This window comes from Salmo trutta, chromosome 15 (assembly GCF_901001165.1).
Source record: "Salmo trutta chromosome 15, fSalTru1.1, whole genome shotgun sequence".
NCBI classification, from domain to species: Eukaryota; Metazoa; Chordata; class Actinopteri; order Salmoniformes; family Salmonidae; genus Salmo; species Salmo trutta.
Window position 1 is genome coordinate 6631757 of NC_042971.1, and position 17288 is coordinate 6649044.

The 17288-nt window shown below is 41.3% G+C and overlaps 1 long non-coding RNA gene across 1 annotated transcript; it reads right to left on the reverse strand.

The window, feature by feature from the left end:
* Positions 1-13491: 13491 nt before the first annotated feature.
* Positions 13492-15820, reverse strand: LOC115148210 (uncharacterized). The gene is made up of 3 exons (XR_003866594.1): positions 15798-15820; positions 13770-13788; positions 13492-13538 (listed from the first exon to the last, which is right to left on the reverse strand). It is a non-coding gene; the product is annotated as an uncharacterized LOC115148210 (long non-coding RNA).
* Positions 15821-17288: the final 1468 nt, after the last annotated feature.

The window sequence follows — 17288 nt, forward strand, 5'->3', positions numbered from 1 at the left end:
AATTGCGTGTGCATTGCCTTCGTGCTGCAATTTTAGAAAACACAGAAAGGGGCCTATATTGGAGACCAAAAGTCGTCTGGCACACTGCTTAGAGTTTCAACAACATGAATAACTTATTTGTGAAATAATTTAACAGATGTCAATTGTTGTACAACTTCATGGGTATGATCTGGGCATCACCTTTTACCTCAAATAAACAGTGGATTTCTGCTGTTGTGGGCCTTTAACCATCTTTCTGACTTTGTCGTTCATACAGGAGAGAGACGTGACTATCGTGGACCCTCTGGGGAGCCTCAACAACCTCATGATGCTGAAGAGGCAGAGAAGAGTCTCTCCAGATCAGAACACCTCAAGAAACACCAGCAGAGACCCACAGGGAAGAAATCTCATTGCTGCTCTGACTGTGGGAAACTTTGCAAATATTCATCAAACCTTAAAATACACCAGCGAGTACACACAGGAGAGAAACCTTATAGCTGTAATCAATGTGGGAAGAGTTTTAGTCAATCTAGCTATCTGACTATACACCGACGAACACACACAGGAGAGAAACCTTATAGCTGTAATCAATGTGGGAAGAGTTTTACTATGTCAAGCTCCCTGAGATCCCACTGTAAACTACACACAGGAGAGAAACCTTTTATCTGTGATCAATGTGGGAAGAGATTTATGACATCTAGCCATCTGACTAGACACCAGCGAGTTCACACAGGAGAGAAACCATTCCACTGTTCACATTGTGGAAAAAGATTCTCAACTTCACAGATTTTGAAGATGCACCAGAAAACACACACAGGAGAGAAATCTTATAGCTGTGATCAATGTGGGAAGAGTTTCATTCAGTCAAGAGCCCTGAAATCCCACTGTAAACTACACACAGGAGAGAAATCTTTTCTCTGTGATCAATGTGGGAAGAGATTTACTAGATCTAGTTATCTGACTCTACACAAGCGGAGACACACAGGAGAGAAACCTTATAGCTGTGGTCAATGTGGGAAGAGTTTTGGTCAATCTGGAGATCTGACTCAACACCAGAGAACACACACAGGAGAGAAATCTTATAGCTGTGATCAATGTGACAAGACATACTCTGATAAAAGATCTCTGATTAAACATCAGAAAATACATTAAGGAGTTGTTTCATGATATCAATGAAATAATGTCACAATGTAGAATGTTTTAACATTGTAGTAGGAGTATTTTAATGATGTCACAATGTAGAACCCTAAACGTTTGTCCCCTGTTCTATTGATTTCAACATGATATGGATATTAGCCTCAGGGGGGAAATCCAGGCTCTGAAATGGAAGAGTTACTATTTATGTGATTTAACAAAAAATGACTAACAAAAAAAGAGTTGTGTTACACTTACCACGTTGGTTACGCACTGGAATCAAATGTACCTAGCTGTTTTCTACAAATTGTCCTCTAACCAGGGATGTACACATTATTCCCAGATTCCGTGTGATTTTTGAGCTGTTAGTTTTAACAGGATGTGGAACCTCATCTCCCTCCTCTCGGTACAATTGATTACAACATGATATCGATGTTTAGCGACCCCTACATTTAAATGCATCACTCCAAAATGTAGCTGACTGTCTTCTGCAGGTTGTCCTTTAATCAGTGGGATAAAAGATATCTCCCATTTCCATGTGTTGTGTTAGTTTCAACATCACGTACAACCTGATTTCCCCCCTAATCGATATCAGTGATTTATTGCTACTTGTCAAAACAACAGCGTTTTTGGTGCTTGTGCAGTTTATAACGTGCTTGTATAAGTAAATACAAGTAATATGATTATTGTGGCAGATGTTTGTGTAGATAGTACATTTTAGGTTTTCAATTTATCACAAACTGTTTCTGCATGTGGACTACTGATTTGGACCCGTTTAAACTGTGACATTGGGGATATCTCACCTAGCAAAATGTCATTGAAAATAAGACTTTGCCCGACATTCAATATAATTTTGGTTTTAGTTGAAAGTTGAAAAGAAAACAATTTAATTTCAACGTACTTACCTCAACACATAGTCGCAGTAAAATAAATTGGTCTATAATCAATTTTATGAACAATCCTACATCACTCCAGTATTTATTTACAACATTCAAGTACTAATTGTCTTTATTCCACTACTGAAGAAGCATGACTCAAATCACCTCATATTTCAAACATTCAGCCTGACAAAAGATACATGTTTTATTATTCCAAAAGATACATTTTATGCCTCACCATTAAGTTAATTATTGCCAATACATATTAACAAAGGGGTGTACATTTGGTTTTTATATTTCATGTTTAATATTCATGTAAGATTTAGTAATCATAATTATTTATGCAACCAACTGACAATTTTTGGGTACAATTATATTGACATTGTTGCCCTGCTTTTAGAATATCAGGAATCATTCTCAGATGTGCCAACCCAAATGTACTAGAGCATGACATTGGGGACTGGGCCCTGATCCAACAACATGCCTATCTAGTGAACCCTGAAATGAGAGAGAAGCTCTGCAGTGAGGTGGAAAGTTACTACGGATATTGCAGGAGTTTCCTCTTGAAATCAGACATGTCCGTGGTAAGGACAACTTGATTGCTGTTCGTCTCAAGGGTGGGCAGTCAAAACGTTTTGTGTTTTGCGTTTAGCCAGTGAGTTGCCATGGATCACAATTTATTTTGACTGCACGTTTTTCCGTATTGGAGATGAGTTTTGTTTGGGCTCGCTCCAAGGGGACGAGAGTTCTAGAAGCTAGTGATTTTTAGGAAGACGAGAGTTCTAGAAGCTAGTGGGATTTAGGAAGAAGAGAGTTCTAGAAGCTAGTGGGATTTAGGAAGACGAGAGTTCTAGAAGCTAGTGAGTTTTAGGAAGACGAGAGTTCTAGAAGCTAGTGAATTTTACTAGTTTTTTTTTCTTGTTTTTAATTGTTGACAGCCAGTAGACACCATGTTTATATTGGTGAGGGTGAAGCATTGTAGTTGATTATAATGTGAAATGGAAGTTGTTTTCTGTTGGTGGTGAGCAAACTTGTCCAACAAAAATATAGGATATATTTGTTGTCATAAAGGGGGAAGGTGTTACAGGCTTTGGTTTTTCCATTTATGTTTTGAGGTTGGACTTTAGCACGTCTAGCTCGTTAGCACGTTCAGCTCGTTAGCCCGTCTAGCTCGTTAGCCCGTCTAGCTCGTTAGCACGTCTAGCTCGTTAGCACGTAGGACGCACTGATTGGTGTCACCTCGTTAGTCAGTATGTGTTACACCTGTGCTGGCTTGTCCATCTCGTTAGTGGGAAGGTGTTTCACCTGAGCTGGTCCAGGTTCTATTTAAGAGTGTCTGGCCCAGTGCTCCAGTTGTCTTGATACATGTGGAGAGTCAACACCTTTAGTTGCTCCACCTTTTTGGTTTGCTTCCTGTCTTTAAGTTTGGTGTGGGTTTTTCTTTTGTTTTCCTCTTCTTGGGCAGATTTAGTGGGTCTCATGGTGGGTGTCTTTTAGGTCCCAGTTGTTGTTACTAGTCAACTTTCAGTGGACACTGTGAGAGCAAAACTGCAACATTGTTATAATACTTTTATTGCATCAAATGGTTGTTTTATGCAACAGAATAGAGGGTTCTTAGAACTATTGTGTCTGTGTTCTACTGAGGATGGGCCTCTGGGAGAAAACACTGACAGGAGATTTACAATGTCTTTTGGGTGATAAAACCTAAGAGACTGCATTCCAGAGCATGAGTTAATGTTTCTGTTCTATATGGTACCAGGGAGAGATGACCCCAGGGCCAGACCCTGGTCTCTACACAGAGTACTGTTTTTACAGCAGATACACTCTGCTGAGAATTATAAGTGTCTTTCATACAACTCTTAACCTTGTGACCTGTTCTATACATCTGTTGTTCGTCATGTAGGTTGAAAGGGCTATAAAAGACCTTTGTACTTTTGTCCACTCAGTTGATTCACTTTATATGTGTATGTTGTATTGACCTGCTCCCTTATAAGTGAATAAAGATTTAGTTTAAGAATAACTGACTTGTGTGATAAGTTTGTCTCCTCAATTTATATTAAAGAAATTAACCAGCACATTTGACGATGGGGATGTGAATCTTCACTTGGTGACCGCTCCTGCTGACCTGGGTAAATGGTGCACGAGGGATTCCTCTAACTTGGTATCTCAGGGAGACCACACTTTAGGAACGGAGCAGATGGACCCTCCTTTGATCTGAGAGGCAGCGAGCCGAGTATAGATGAGATAGAAATGTGAAAATATTCCTGCAGGTTAAAATATTGTTGAAAAACAACTAATTGATTAGGTATGTTTGGGAATAGCATTGTGTGACTGTGATATGAGAGTTGTCTGACTGTGATATGAGAGTTGTGTGACTGTGTCTTAATCTGAAGTTTGGATAGTAACAGAGATCTATAGTTCTTCACAGAGATCTGTGGTTCCTCACAGAGATCTGTTGTTCCTCACAAAGATCTATAGTTCCCCCTAGAGATCTATAGTTCCGCTTCGTAGCTGTGGAGAGTCCTTGAAAAAGCAAATGGAATGGTTGTCGTGACTACCTGAGAATTTCTTACGTTTTAATTGGATTCTGTGAATATATGAAAATATGATGAATTGTATGTGTGTATAATGATTACTAGAGATTTGATAAACTAATACTGGGAATATAATTAGATACAATTTAAACAATCCATATGTAGACGAACGTAGGTTTTGAGTTGGTATCTTTAATGGATAATTTGATAAAGATGAGGTTTAAGCATTATTAAACAGTCTACAAAATCTGGGCAGTTGTCTCAGAAACTGATGGGAGTGTGTCCACTTTAGGTTAAGTTACCCTAACGATGTAACTATAAAACGTCCAGGTACTACAATTGAAATAAAACATTTGAGGCCTGAATGAGGGGGGGGGGGGGGGGGGGGTAGATGAGATGAGTGAGAAGCAGGACAGATCACCGTCCTTAGTTAGTTAGTTAGTTAGGTAACGAAGCTGACGTTAGCTAGTTCATTATCACAAAAGTGAGAACTGCTCTAGATTGGAAACTTACGTTAATGAGTGTAAAGCCATGTTGGCTTTATGGAAACGATATACAATATATGGGAAAGAATATAGTTGAGGAAATAATCCAAACCTAGTTGTGCCTAGTTAGGACATAACGTTAGCTAGCTAGCTAACGGTACTGTACTGTAGCTCATACAACGCCGACGGTCAAACCCGGCTTTCTAATATTTACGTTCATTAACTATAGTAACGTTATGGAAGATATTCACAGAAAACCATCATTGTCTTCGTTATTCATTATTAGTATGTTATATTATTATTATAAATGATTTCGAGACATATTCAGAGCCAAACATCAACTTAACTTTTTAAAACTGTTGTCGCATCCAAACTTGTCACCATCGTTTTCAGTTGTAATTGCGAAGTTCCCGGAAGAAGTCCAGCAACAACGGAGGTTCCTCGATGAACCCACCTTCTAACAAGTTCTTTGAAGAACCTTTTGGGGCTGTTTTTCATTGACCAAGAACCCTACGGTTCTTAGGGGATCTGAGAACAACTCCAGTTGAACCCTTCATTTTTAGAGTGTAGTCGGCTCTATTTACTCTCAGATTCAAACATGATGATTAACATCAACGATCAAGTCAGCTGCTGCTGCTCCAATACAGTATGAGGTGAGATGGTGAACTGATGTTGAACTGGGCAGTCAGCTGCTGCTGCTCCAATACAGTGTGAGGTGAGATGGTGAACTGATGTTGAACTGGGCAGTCAGCTGCTGCTGCTCCAATACAGTATGAGGTGAGACGGTGAACTGATGTTGAACCGGGCAGTCAGCTGCTGCTGCTCCAATACAGTATGAGGTGAGACGGTGAACTGATGTTGAACCGGGCAGTCAGCTGCTGCTGCTCCAATACAGTATGAGGTGAGACGGTGAACTGATGGTTGAAACTGGGCAGTCAGCTGCTGCTGCTCCAATACAGTATGAGGTGAGACGGTGAACTGATGTTGAACTGGGCAGTCAGCTGCTGCTGCTCCAATACAGTATGAGGTGAGGCGGTGAACTGATGTTGAACTGGGCAGTCAGCTGCTGCTGCTCCAATACAGTATCAGGTGAGACGGTGAACTGATGTTGAACTGGGCAGTCAGCTGCTGCTGCTCCAATACAGTATGAGGTGAGACGGTGAACTGATGTTGAACTGGGCAGTCAGCTGCTGTTGCTCCAATACAGTATGAGGTGAGACGGTGAACTGATGTTGAACTGGGCAGTCAGTCATTCATTCTGTACTATGAGTCTGGTCTAACATTGTTACTGCACATTGTGGTGGAAATTCTAACCAATCAGGAGAGACTTTGTCATTTCTTCAAACAATCAACCTTTATTTGATAAGAATTGCAATAATGTAGCTGGTCAGCCCTACACTCTGAGGTGGAAGGCCGAGAGCTCGATGACACAAGGAGTTCAGAAGCCTTATATAGTCAAACTATCTTGTACATATAGAAAACACGTGATCTTGGTATGTGTACGTGTGTGGAGAACGAGACACAGACTAACTGGGAATTGGTCGTCTCGTTCTGTAGCAACAGCTAGTTTATTCTAGTTTTCTAGTGAGGTGTCAAAAACAACAGGAAATCACTCTAGACATAGTTCCTCTGAAGTAGATCAACGGTTCCCTGAATTGGGCCAAGCAAGCGCCTTTGGCCTGTCTGCCCAGAGGGTGTGTGGTTGCACCCACACAAACATACACATAAACTTCTCAACCTTAAAGAGATCCTTCAACACATTAGAAGTCATAAACTTAAAGAGGTTAACATAGATGTTTCCCTCACAGCATTGCACAGTTATAAATCAGATCCAGCCTGAACTGTGTGATGTAGAGGGAGTGTGTAAGTTCTTACTAGAGATAAATCAGATCCAGGCCTGAACTGGTGGTGTAGTAGGGAGTTGTAGTTCTTCTAGAGATAATTCAGATCCAGACTGAACTGTGTGATTGAGTAGAGTTGTAGTGTTCTCTAGAGATAAATCAAACCCAGGCTGAACTGTGTGATGTAGTTTCCAACAGGCCAATATTATACATAGTTTGGCGCAAAGACCGGTGTAATTAACTACAATGACCATAATCCACTGCATGCCTACTTGTCTTGTCTGTTGTTTTCTTTTACACCTGTGTTAAGTTCTAAATAAAGAGTAAAAACTCAGATGATAAGTGAAGCTCAACCAAGTTTATTCACCCACTGAGTTCCCAGCTGCATGAGACCAAAGACATATTCACACAGCTGCTGGTATTAACCCTTATGCTGAGGTCTCTCCTTACTGGTATTAACCCTTTATGCTGAGTCTCCTCCTTACTGGATTAACCCTTTAGCTGAGTCTTTCTGTTTACTTGGTATTACCCTGTTATGGGAGTCTCCTCCTACTGGTATTAACCCTTTATGGCTGAGTCTCCTCCTTACTGGTATTTAACCCTTTAGGCTGAGTCTCCTCCTTATGTATTAACCCTTTATGCTGAATCTCCTCCTTACTGGTATTAACCCTTTATGCTGAGTCTCCTCCTTACTGGTATTAACCCTTTATGCTGAGTCTCCTCCTTACTGGTATTAACCCTTTATACTGAGTCTCCTCCTTTATGCTGAGTCTCCTCCTTTATGCTGAGTCTCCTCCTTAATTGGTATTTAACCCTTTATGCTGAGTCTCCTCCTTACTGGTATTAACCCTTTATGCTGAGTCTCCTCCTTTATGCTGAGTCTCCTCCTTACTGGTATTAACCCTTTATGCTGAGTCTCCTCCTTACTGGTATTTAACCCTTTATGCTGAGTTCCTCCCCTTACTGGTATTAACCCTTTATGCTGAGTCTCCTCCTACTGGTATTTAACCCTTTATGCTGAGTCTCCTCCTTACTGGTATTTAACCCTTTATGCTGAATCTCCTCCTTACTGGTATTTAACCCTTTATGCTGAGTCTCCTCCTTACTGGTATTAACCCTTTATGCTGAGTCTCCTCCTTACTGGTATTAACCCTTTATGCTGAGTCTCCTCCTTACTGGTATTAACCCTTTATGCTGAGTCTCCTCCTTACTGTATTTAACCCTTTATGCTGAGTCTCCTCCTTACTGGTATTAACCCTTATGCTGAGTCTCCTCCTTACTGGTATTAACCCTTTATGCTGAGTCTCCTCCTTACTGGTATTAACCCTTTATGCTGAGTCTCCTCCTTACTGGTATTTAACCCTTTATGCTGAGTCTTCTGTTTACTGGTATTAACCCTTTATGCTGAGTCTCCTCCTTACTGGTATTTAACCCTTTATGCTGAGTCTCCTCCTTACTGGATTAACCCTTTATGCTGAGTCTCCTCCTTACTGGTATTAACCCTTTATGCTGAGTCTCCTCCTTACTGGTATTTAACCCTTTTTGAGTCTCCTCCTTACTGGTATTAACCCTTTATGCTGAGTCTCCTCCTTATGCTGAGTCTCCTCCTTACTGGTATTGAACCCTTTATGCTGAGTCTCCTCCTTACTGGTATTAACCCTTTATGCTGAGTCTCCTCCTTACTGGTATTAACCCTTATGCTGAGTCTCCTCCTTACTGGATTAACCCTTTATGCTGAGTCTCCTCCTTACTGGTATTAACCCTTTATGCTGCCTCCTTACTGGTATTAACCCTTTATGCTGAGTCTCCTCCTTACTGGTATTTAACCCTTTATGCTGAGTCTCCTCCTTACTGGTATTTAACCCTTTATGCTGAATCTCCTTACTGGTATTTAACCCTTTATGCTGAGTCTCCTCCTTACGGTATTAACCCTTATGCTGAGTCTCCTCCTTACTGGTATTAACCCTTTATGCTGAGTCTCCTCCTTACTGGTATTAACCCTTTATGCTGAGTCTCCTCCTTACTGGTATTTAACCCTTGATGCTGAGTCTCCTCCTTACTGGTATTAACCCTTTATGCTGAGTCTCCTCCTTACTGGTATTAACCCTTTATGCTGAGTCTCCTCCTTATGGTATTAACTTTATGCTGAGTCTCCTCCTTACTGGTATTTAACCCTTATGCTGAGTCTCCTCCTTAGGTATTAACCCTTTATGCTGAGTCTCTCCTACTGGTATTTAACCCTTTATGCTGAGTCTCCTCCTTACTGGTATTACCCTTTATGCTGAGTCTCCTCCTTACTGGTATTAACCTTTTGCTGAGTCTCCTCCTTACTGGTATTAACCCTTTATGCGAGTCTCCTCCTTACTGGTAAACCCTTTATGCTGAGTCTCCTCTTTATGCTGAGTCTCCTCCTTACTGGTATTTAACCTTTTTGCTGAGTCTCCTCCTTACTGGTATTAACCCTTTATGCTGAGTTCTCCTTACTGGTATTAACCCTTTATGCTGAGTTCCTCCTTTACTGGTATTTAACCTTTATGCTGAGTCTCCTCCTAGGTATTAACCCTTTATGCTGAGTCTCCTCCTTACTGGTATTAACCCTTTATGCTGAGTCTCCTCCTTACGTATTTAACCCTTATGCTGAGTCTCCTCCTATGGTATTTAACCCTTTATGCTGAGTCTCCTCCTTACTGGTATTTATCCCTTTATGCTGAGTCTCCTCCTTACTGGTACTTAACCCTTTATGCTGAGTCTCCTCCTTACTGGTTTAACCCTTTATGCTGAGTCCTCCTCCTTACTGATATTAACCCTTTATGCGAGTCTCCTCCTTACTGGTATTTAACCCTTTATGCTGAGTCTCCTCCTTATGGTATTAAACCCTTTATGCCGAGTCTCCTCCTTATGGTATTAACCCTTTATGCTGAGTCTCCTCCTTACTGGTATTAACCCTTTATATGCTGAGTCTCCTCCTAACTGGTATTAACCTTATGCTGAGTCTCCTCTTACTGGTATTAACCCTTTATGCTGAGTCTCCTCCTTACTGGTATTAACCTTTATGCTGAGTATCCCCCTTACTGGTATTAACCCTTTATGCTGAGTCTCCTCCTTACTGGTATTAACCCTTTATGCTGAGTCTCCCTCCTTACTGGTGTTTAACCTTTATGCTGAGTCTCCTCCTTGCTGGTATTAACCCTTTATGCTGAGTCTCCTCCTTACTGGTATTAACCCTTTATGCTGAGTCTCCTCCTTATGCTGAGTCTCCTCCTTACTGGTATTAACCCTTTATGCTGAGTCTCCTCCTTACTGGTGTTTAACCCTTTATGCTGAGTCTCCTCCTTGCTGGTATTAACCCTTTATGCTGAGTCTCCTCCTTACTGGTATTAACCCTTTATGCTGAGTCCCCCTACTGGTATTAACCTTTAGCTGAGTCTCTCCTTACGGTTTTAACCCTTTATGCTGAGTCTCCACTTACTGGTATTAACCCTTTATGCTGAGTTCCTCCTATGGTATTAACCCTTTATGCTGAGTCTCCTCCTTACTGGTATTAACCCTTTATGCTGAGTCTCCTCCTTACTGGTTTTAACCCTTTATGCTGAGTCTCCTCCTTATGGTATTAACCCTTTATGTTTAGTCTCTCCTTACTGGTATAACCCTTTATGCTGAGTCTCCTCCTTACTGGTATTAACCCTTTATGCTGGTCTCCTCCTTACTGGTATTAACCCTTTATGCTGAGTCTCTCCTTACTGGTGTTAACCTTATGCTGAGTTCCTCCTTGCGGGTATTAACCCTTTATGCTGAGTCTCCTCCTTGCTGGTAATTAACCTTTATGCTGAGTCCTCCTTACTGGTATTAACCTTTATGCTGAGTCTCTCCTTACTGGTATTAACCTTTATGCTGAGTCTCCTCCTTATGGTATTAACACTTTATGCTGAGTCTCTCCTTACTGGTTTACCCTTTATGCTGAGTCTCCTCCTTACTGGTATTAACCCTTTATGCTGAGTCTTCCTTACTGGTATTAACCCTTTATGCTGAGTCTCCTCTACTGGTATTAACCCTTATGCTGAGTCTCTCCTTACTGGTATTAACCCTTTATGTTTAGTCTCTCCTTACTGGGATTTAACCCTTTATGCTGAGTCTCCTCCTACTGGTATTAACCCTTTAGTGAGTCTCCTCCTTATCTGGTTTACCCTTTATGCTGAGTCTCCTCCTTTATGCTGAGTCTCCTCCTTACTGGTATACCTTTATGCTGAGTATCTCCTTTATGCTGAGTCTCCTCCTTACTGGTATTAACCCTTTAGCTGAGTTCCTCCTTTTGCTGAGTCTCTCTTACTGGTATTAACCTTTATGCTGAGTTCCTCCTTACTGTGTATTAACCCTTTATGCTGAGTCTCCTCCTTACTGGTATTAACCTTTATGCTGAGTCTCCTCCATACTGGTATTAACCCTTTAGGCTGAGTCTCCTTTACTGGTATTAACCCTTATGCTGAGTCTCTCACTTATGAATAAACTTTATGCTGAGTCTCCTCCTTTATGCTGAGTCTCCTCCTACTGGTATTAACCCTTTATGCTGAGTCTCTCCTTATGGTATTTAACCCTTTATGCTGAGTCTCCTACTGGTATAACCATTTATGCTGAGTCTCCTTACTGGTATTAACCCTTTATGCTGAGTCTCCTCCTTGCTGGTATTAACCTTTATGCTGAGTATCTCTCCTTATGGTATTTAACCCTTTATGCTGAGTTCCTCCTTATGGTATTAACCCTTTATGCTGAGTCTCCTCTTACTGGTATTAACCCTTTATGCTGAGTCCTCTTACTGGTATTAACCCTTTATGCTGAGTCTCTCCTGCTGGTAAAACTTTATATGAGTCTCCTCTTACTGGTATTAACCTTTGGTGAGTCCTCCTTACTGGTATAAACCTTTATGCTGAGTCTCCTCCTTACTGGTATTAAACCTTTATGCTGAGTTCCTCCTTACTGGTATTTAACCCTTTATGCTGAGTCTCCTCCTTACTGGTATTAACCCTTTATGTTTAGTGATCCTCCTTACTGGTATTAACCCTTTATGCTGAGTCTCCTCCTTATGGTATTAACCTTTATGCTGAGTCTCCTCCTTACTGGTATTAACCCTTTATGCTGAGTCCTCTTACTGGTGTTTAACCCTTTATGCTGAGTCTCCTCCTTGTGGTATAATTTATGCTGGTCTCCTCCTTGTAGGTAAACCCTTTATGCTGAGTCCTTACTGGTATTAACCCTTAGCTGAGTCTCTCCCTTACTGGTATTAACCTTTATGCTGAGTCTCCTCCTACTGGTATTAACCTTTATGAGAGTCTCCTCTTACTGGTATTTAACCCTTTATGCTGAGTCTCCTCCTTACTGGTATTAACCCTTTATGCTGAGTCTCTCCTTACTGGTATTAACCTTATGCTGAGTCTCCTCCTTACTGGTATTTAACCTTTATGCGAGTCTCCTCCGTACTGGTATTAACCCTTTATGTTTAGTCTCCTCCTTACTGGTATTAACCCTTTATGCTGAGTTCTCCTTACTGGTATTAACCCTTTATGCTGAGTCTCCTCCTACTGGTATTTAACCTTATGCTGAGTCTCCTCTTTATGCTGGTCTCCTCCTACTGGTATTAACCCTTTATGCTGAGTCTCCTCTTATGCTGAGTCTCCTCTTACTGGTATTAAAACCCTTTATGCTGAGTCTCCTCCTTTAGGCTGGTCTCTCCTTACTGGTATTAACCCTTTATGCTGAGTCTCCTCCTTATGGTATTAACCCTTTATGCTGAGTCTCCTCTACTGGTATAACCTTTATGCTGAGTCTCTCCTTACTGGTATTAACCTTTATGCTGAGTTCCTCCTTATGGTAATAACCTTTATGCTGAGTCTCTCACTGTATTACCCTTTTGCTAGAGTCCTCCTTTATGCTGAGTCTCTCCTTACTGGTATTAACCCTTTATGCTGAGTCTCCTCCTTACTGGTATTAACCCTTTATGCTGAGTCCTCCTTACTGGTATTAACCTTTATGCTGAGTCTCCTACTGGTATTAACCTTTATGCTGAGAGTCTCTCCTTGCTGGTATTAACCCTTTATGCTGAGTCTCCTCCTTACTGGTATTTAACCCTTTATCTGAGTCTCTCCTTACTGGTATTAACCCTTTATGCTGATCTCCTCCTTACTGTATTAACCCTTTATGCTGAGTCTCTCCTTATGGTATTTACCTTTATGCTGGTCTCCTCCTTGCTGGTATATAACCCTTTATACTGAGTTCTCCTACTGGTAAACCTTTATGTGAATCTCCTCCTTATGGATTTAACCCTTTATGCTGAGTTCCTCCGTACTGGTATTAACCCTTTATGCTGAGTTCCTCCTTAACTGGTATTAACCCTTATGCTGAGTCTCTCCTTACTGGTATTAACCCTTATGCTGAGTCTCTCCTTACTGGTTTTAACCCTTTAGCTGAGTCTCTTATGGTATTTAACCCTTTATGCTGAGTCTCCTCCTTACTGGTATAACCTTTATGCTGAGTTCCCTCCTTATGGTATTAACCCTTTATGCGGAATCTCCTCCTTATGGTTTTTAACCCTTTATGCTGAGTCTCCTCCTTACTGGTAGTTAACCCTTTATGCTGAGTCTCCTCCTTACTGGTATTAACCCTTTATGCTGAGTCTCCTCCTTACTGGTATTAACCCTTTATGCTGAGTCTCCCTTACTGGTATTACCCTTTATGCTGAGTCTACTCCTTACTGGTATTTTACCCTTATGCTGAGTCTCTTACTGGTATTAACCCTTTAGCTGAGTCTCCTCCTTACTGGTATTAACCCTTTATGTGAGTCTCCTCCTACTGGTATTTAACCCTTTATGCTGAGTCTACTCCTTACTGGTTAACCCTTTATGCTGGTCTCCTCTTACTGGTATTAACCTTTATGCTGAGTCTCCTCCTTTGGTATAACCCTTATGCTGAGTCTCCTCCTTACTGGTATTAACCCTTTATGCTGAGTCTCTCCTACTGGTATTAACCTTATGCTGAGTCTCCTCCTACTGGTATTTAACCCTTATGCTGAGTTCCTCCTTATGGTATAACCCTTTATGCTGCTCTCCTTACTGGTATTAACCCTTTATGCGAGTCTCCTCCTTACTGGTATTAACCCTTATGCTGAGTCTCCTCCTTATGGTATTAACCCTTTATGCTGAGTCTCCTCTTATGGTAAACCCTTTTATGCTGAGTCTCCTCCTACTGCTATTAACCTTATGCTGAGTCCTCCTTACTGGTATTAACCCTTTATGCTGATCTCCTTACTGGTATTAACCTCTTATGCTGAGTCTCCTCCTACTGGTATTAACCCTTTATGCGTCCTCCTACTGGTATTTAACCCTTATGCTGAGTCTCCTTACTGGTATTAACCTTTATGCTGAGTCTCCTCCTTACTGGTAACCTTTATGCTGAGTTCTCCTACTGGATTTAACCTTATGCTGAGTATCCTCCTTACTGGTATTAACCCTTTATGCTGAGTCTCCTCCTACTGGTATTTAACCCTTTATGCTGAGTCTCCTCCTTACTGGTATTAACCCTTATGCTGAGTCTCTCCTTGCTGTATTAACCCTTTATGCTGAGTCTCCCTATGGTATAACCTTTATGCTGAGTCTCCTCCTACTGGTATTAACCCTTTATGCTGAGTCTCCTCCTTGCTGGTATTAACCCTTTATCTGAGTTCTCCTTACTGGTATTAACCTTTATGCGAGTCTCCTCTTACTGGTATTAACCTTTATGCGGAGTCTCCTCCTTACTGGTATTAACCCTTTATGCTGAGTCTCCTCCTTTATGCGGAGTCTCCTTTACTGGTATTACCTTATGTGAGTTCTCCTTTATGCTGAGTCCTCTATGGTATTAACCCTTTATGCTGAGTCTCCTCCTTATGCTGAGCTCCTCCTTATGGTATTAACCCTTTATGCTGAGTCTCCTCCTTACTGGTATTAACCCTTTATGCTGAGTCCTCTACTTACTGGTATTAAACCCTTTATGCTGAGTCTCCTCCTTACGGTTATTAACCCTTTATGCTGAGTCTCCTCCTTAGGTATTAACCCTTTATGCTGAGTCTCTCCTTTATGCTGAGGTATCCTCCTTACTGGTATTAAACCCTTTATGCTTGAGTCCTACTTACTGGTATTTAACCTTTATGCTGAGTCTCCTCCTTATGTATTAACCATTATGCGAGTCTCCTTACTGGATTTAACCCTTTATGTGAGTCCTCCTGCTGGTATTAACCCTTTACTGAGTTCCTCCTATGGTATATAACCCTTTATGCTGATCTCTCCTTATGGTATTTAACCCTTTATGCTGAGTTCCTCCTTACTGGTATTAACCTTTATGCGAGTCTCCTCCTTACTGGTATTAACCCTTTATGCTGAGTTCTCCTACTGGTATTAACCCTTTATGCTGAGTCTCTCCTTACTGGTATAACCCTTTATGCTGAGTCTCCTCCTTACTGGTATTAACCCTTTATGCTGAGTCTCCTCCTTACTGGAGTAACCTTTATGCGAGTCTCCTCCTACTACTGGTATTAACCCTTTATGCTGAGTCTCATCCTTTATGCTGAGTCTCTCCTTACTGGTATTAACCCTTTATGAGTATCTCCTTATGGTATTTAACCACTTTATGCTGGTCCTCCTTGCTGGATTAACCCTTTATACTGAGTCTCCTCCTTACTGGTATTAACCCTTTATGCTGAATCTCCTTACTGGTATGAACCCTTATGCTGAGTTCTCCTTACTGGTATTAACCCTTTATGCTGGTCCTCTACTTTACTGGTATAACCTTATGGAGTCTCCTCCTTACTGGTATTAACCTTTATGCTGAGTCTACTCCTTACTGGTATTTAACCCTTTATGCTGAGTCTCTCCTTACTGGTATTTAACCCTTTATGCTGAGTCTCCTCCTATGGTATTACACCTTTATGCTGAGTCTCCTCCTTATGGTATAACCCTTTTGGATCCTCCTTACTGGTTTTAACCCTTTATGCTGAGTCTCCTACTGATGGTATGTAACCCTTATGCGGAGTTCCTCCTTACTGGTATTAACCCTTTATGCTGAGTTATCTCTTATGGTATTAACCTTATGCTGAGTCCTCCTACTGGTATACCCTTTATGCTGGTCTCCTCTTACTGGTATTTACCCTTTATGCTGAGTCTCCTCCTTACTGGTATAACCCTTTATGCTGAGTCTCCTCCTTACTGGTATTAACCCTTTATGCTGAGTCTCCTCCTTACTGGTATTTAACCCTTTATGCTGAGTCTCCTCCTTACTGGTATTAACCCTTTATGCTGAGTCTCCTCCTTACTGGTATTAACCCTTTATGCTGAGTCTCCTCCTTACTGGTATTAACCCTTTATGCTGAGTCTCCTCCTTACTGGTATTAACCCTTTATGCTGAGTCTCCTCCTTACTGGTATTAACCCTTTATGCTGAGTCTCCTCCTTACTGGTATTAACCCTTTATGCTGAGTCTCCTCCTTACTGGTATTAACCCTTTATGCTGAGTCCTCCTCCTTACTGGTATTAACCCTTTATGCTGAGTCTCCTCCTTACTGGTATTAACCCTTTATGCTGATTCTCCTCCTTACTGGTATTAACCCTTTATGCTGAGTCTCCTCCTTACTGGTATTAACCCTTTATGCTGAGTCTCCTCCTTACTGCATTAACCCTTTATGCTGAGTCTCCTCCTTACTGGTATTAACCCTTTATGCTGAATCTCCTCCTTACTGGTATTAACCCTTTATGCTGAGTCTCCTCCTTACTGGTATTAACCCTTTATGCTGAGTCTCCTCCTTACTGGTATTTAACCCTTTATGCTGAGTCTCCTCCTTACTGGTATTAACCCTTTATGCTGAGTCTCCTCCTTACTGGTATAACCCTTTATGCTGAGTCTCCTCCTTACTGGTATTTAACCCTTTATGCTGAGTCTCCTCCTTACTGGTATTAACCCTTTATGCTGAGTCTCCTCCTTACTGGTATTTAACCCTTTATGCTGAGTCTCCTCGTTACTGGTATTAACCCTTTATGCTGAGTCTCCTCCTTGCTGGTATTAACCCTTTATGCTGAGTCTCCTCCTTACTGGTATTAACCCTTTATGCTGAGTCTCCTCCTTACTGGTATTAACCCTTTATGCTGAGTCTCCTCCTTACTGGTATTAACCCTTTATGCTGAGTCTCCTCCTTACTGGTATTAACCCTTTATGCCGAGTCTCCTCCTTACTGGTATTAACCCTTTATGCTGAGTCTCCTCCTTACTGGTATTAACCCTTTATGCTGAGTCTCCTCCTTACTGGTATTTAACCCTTTATGCTGAGTCTCCTCCTTACTGGTATTAACCCTTTATGCTGAGTCTCCTCCTTACTGGTATTTAACCCTTTATGCTGAGTCTCCTCCTTACTGGTATTAACCCTT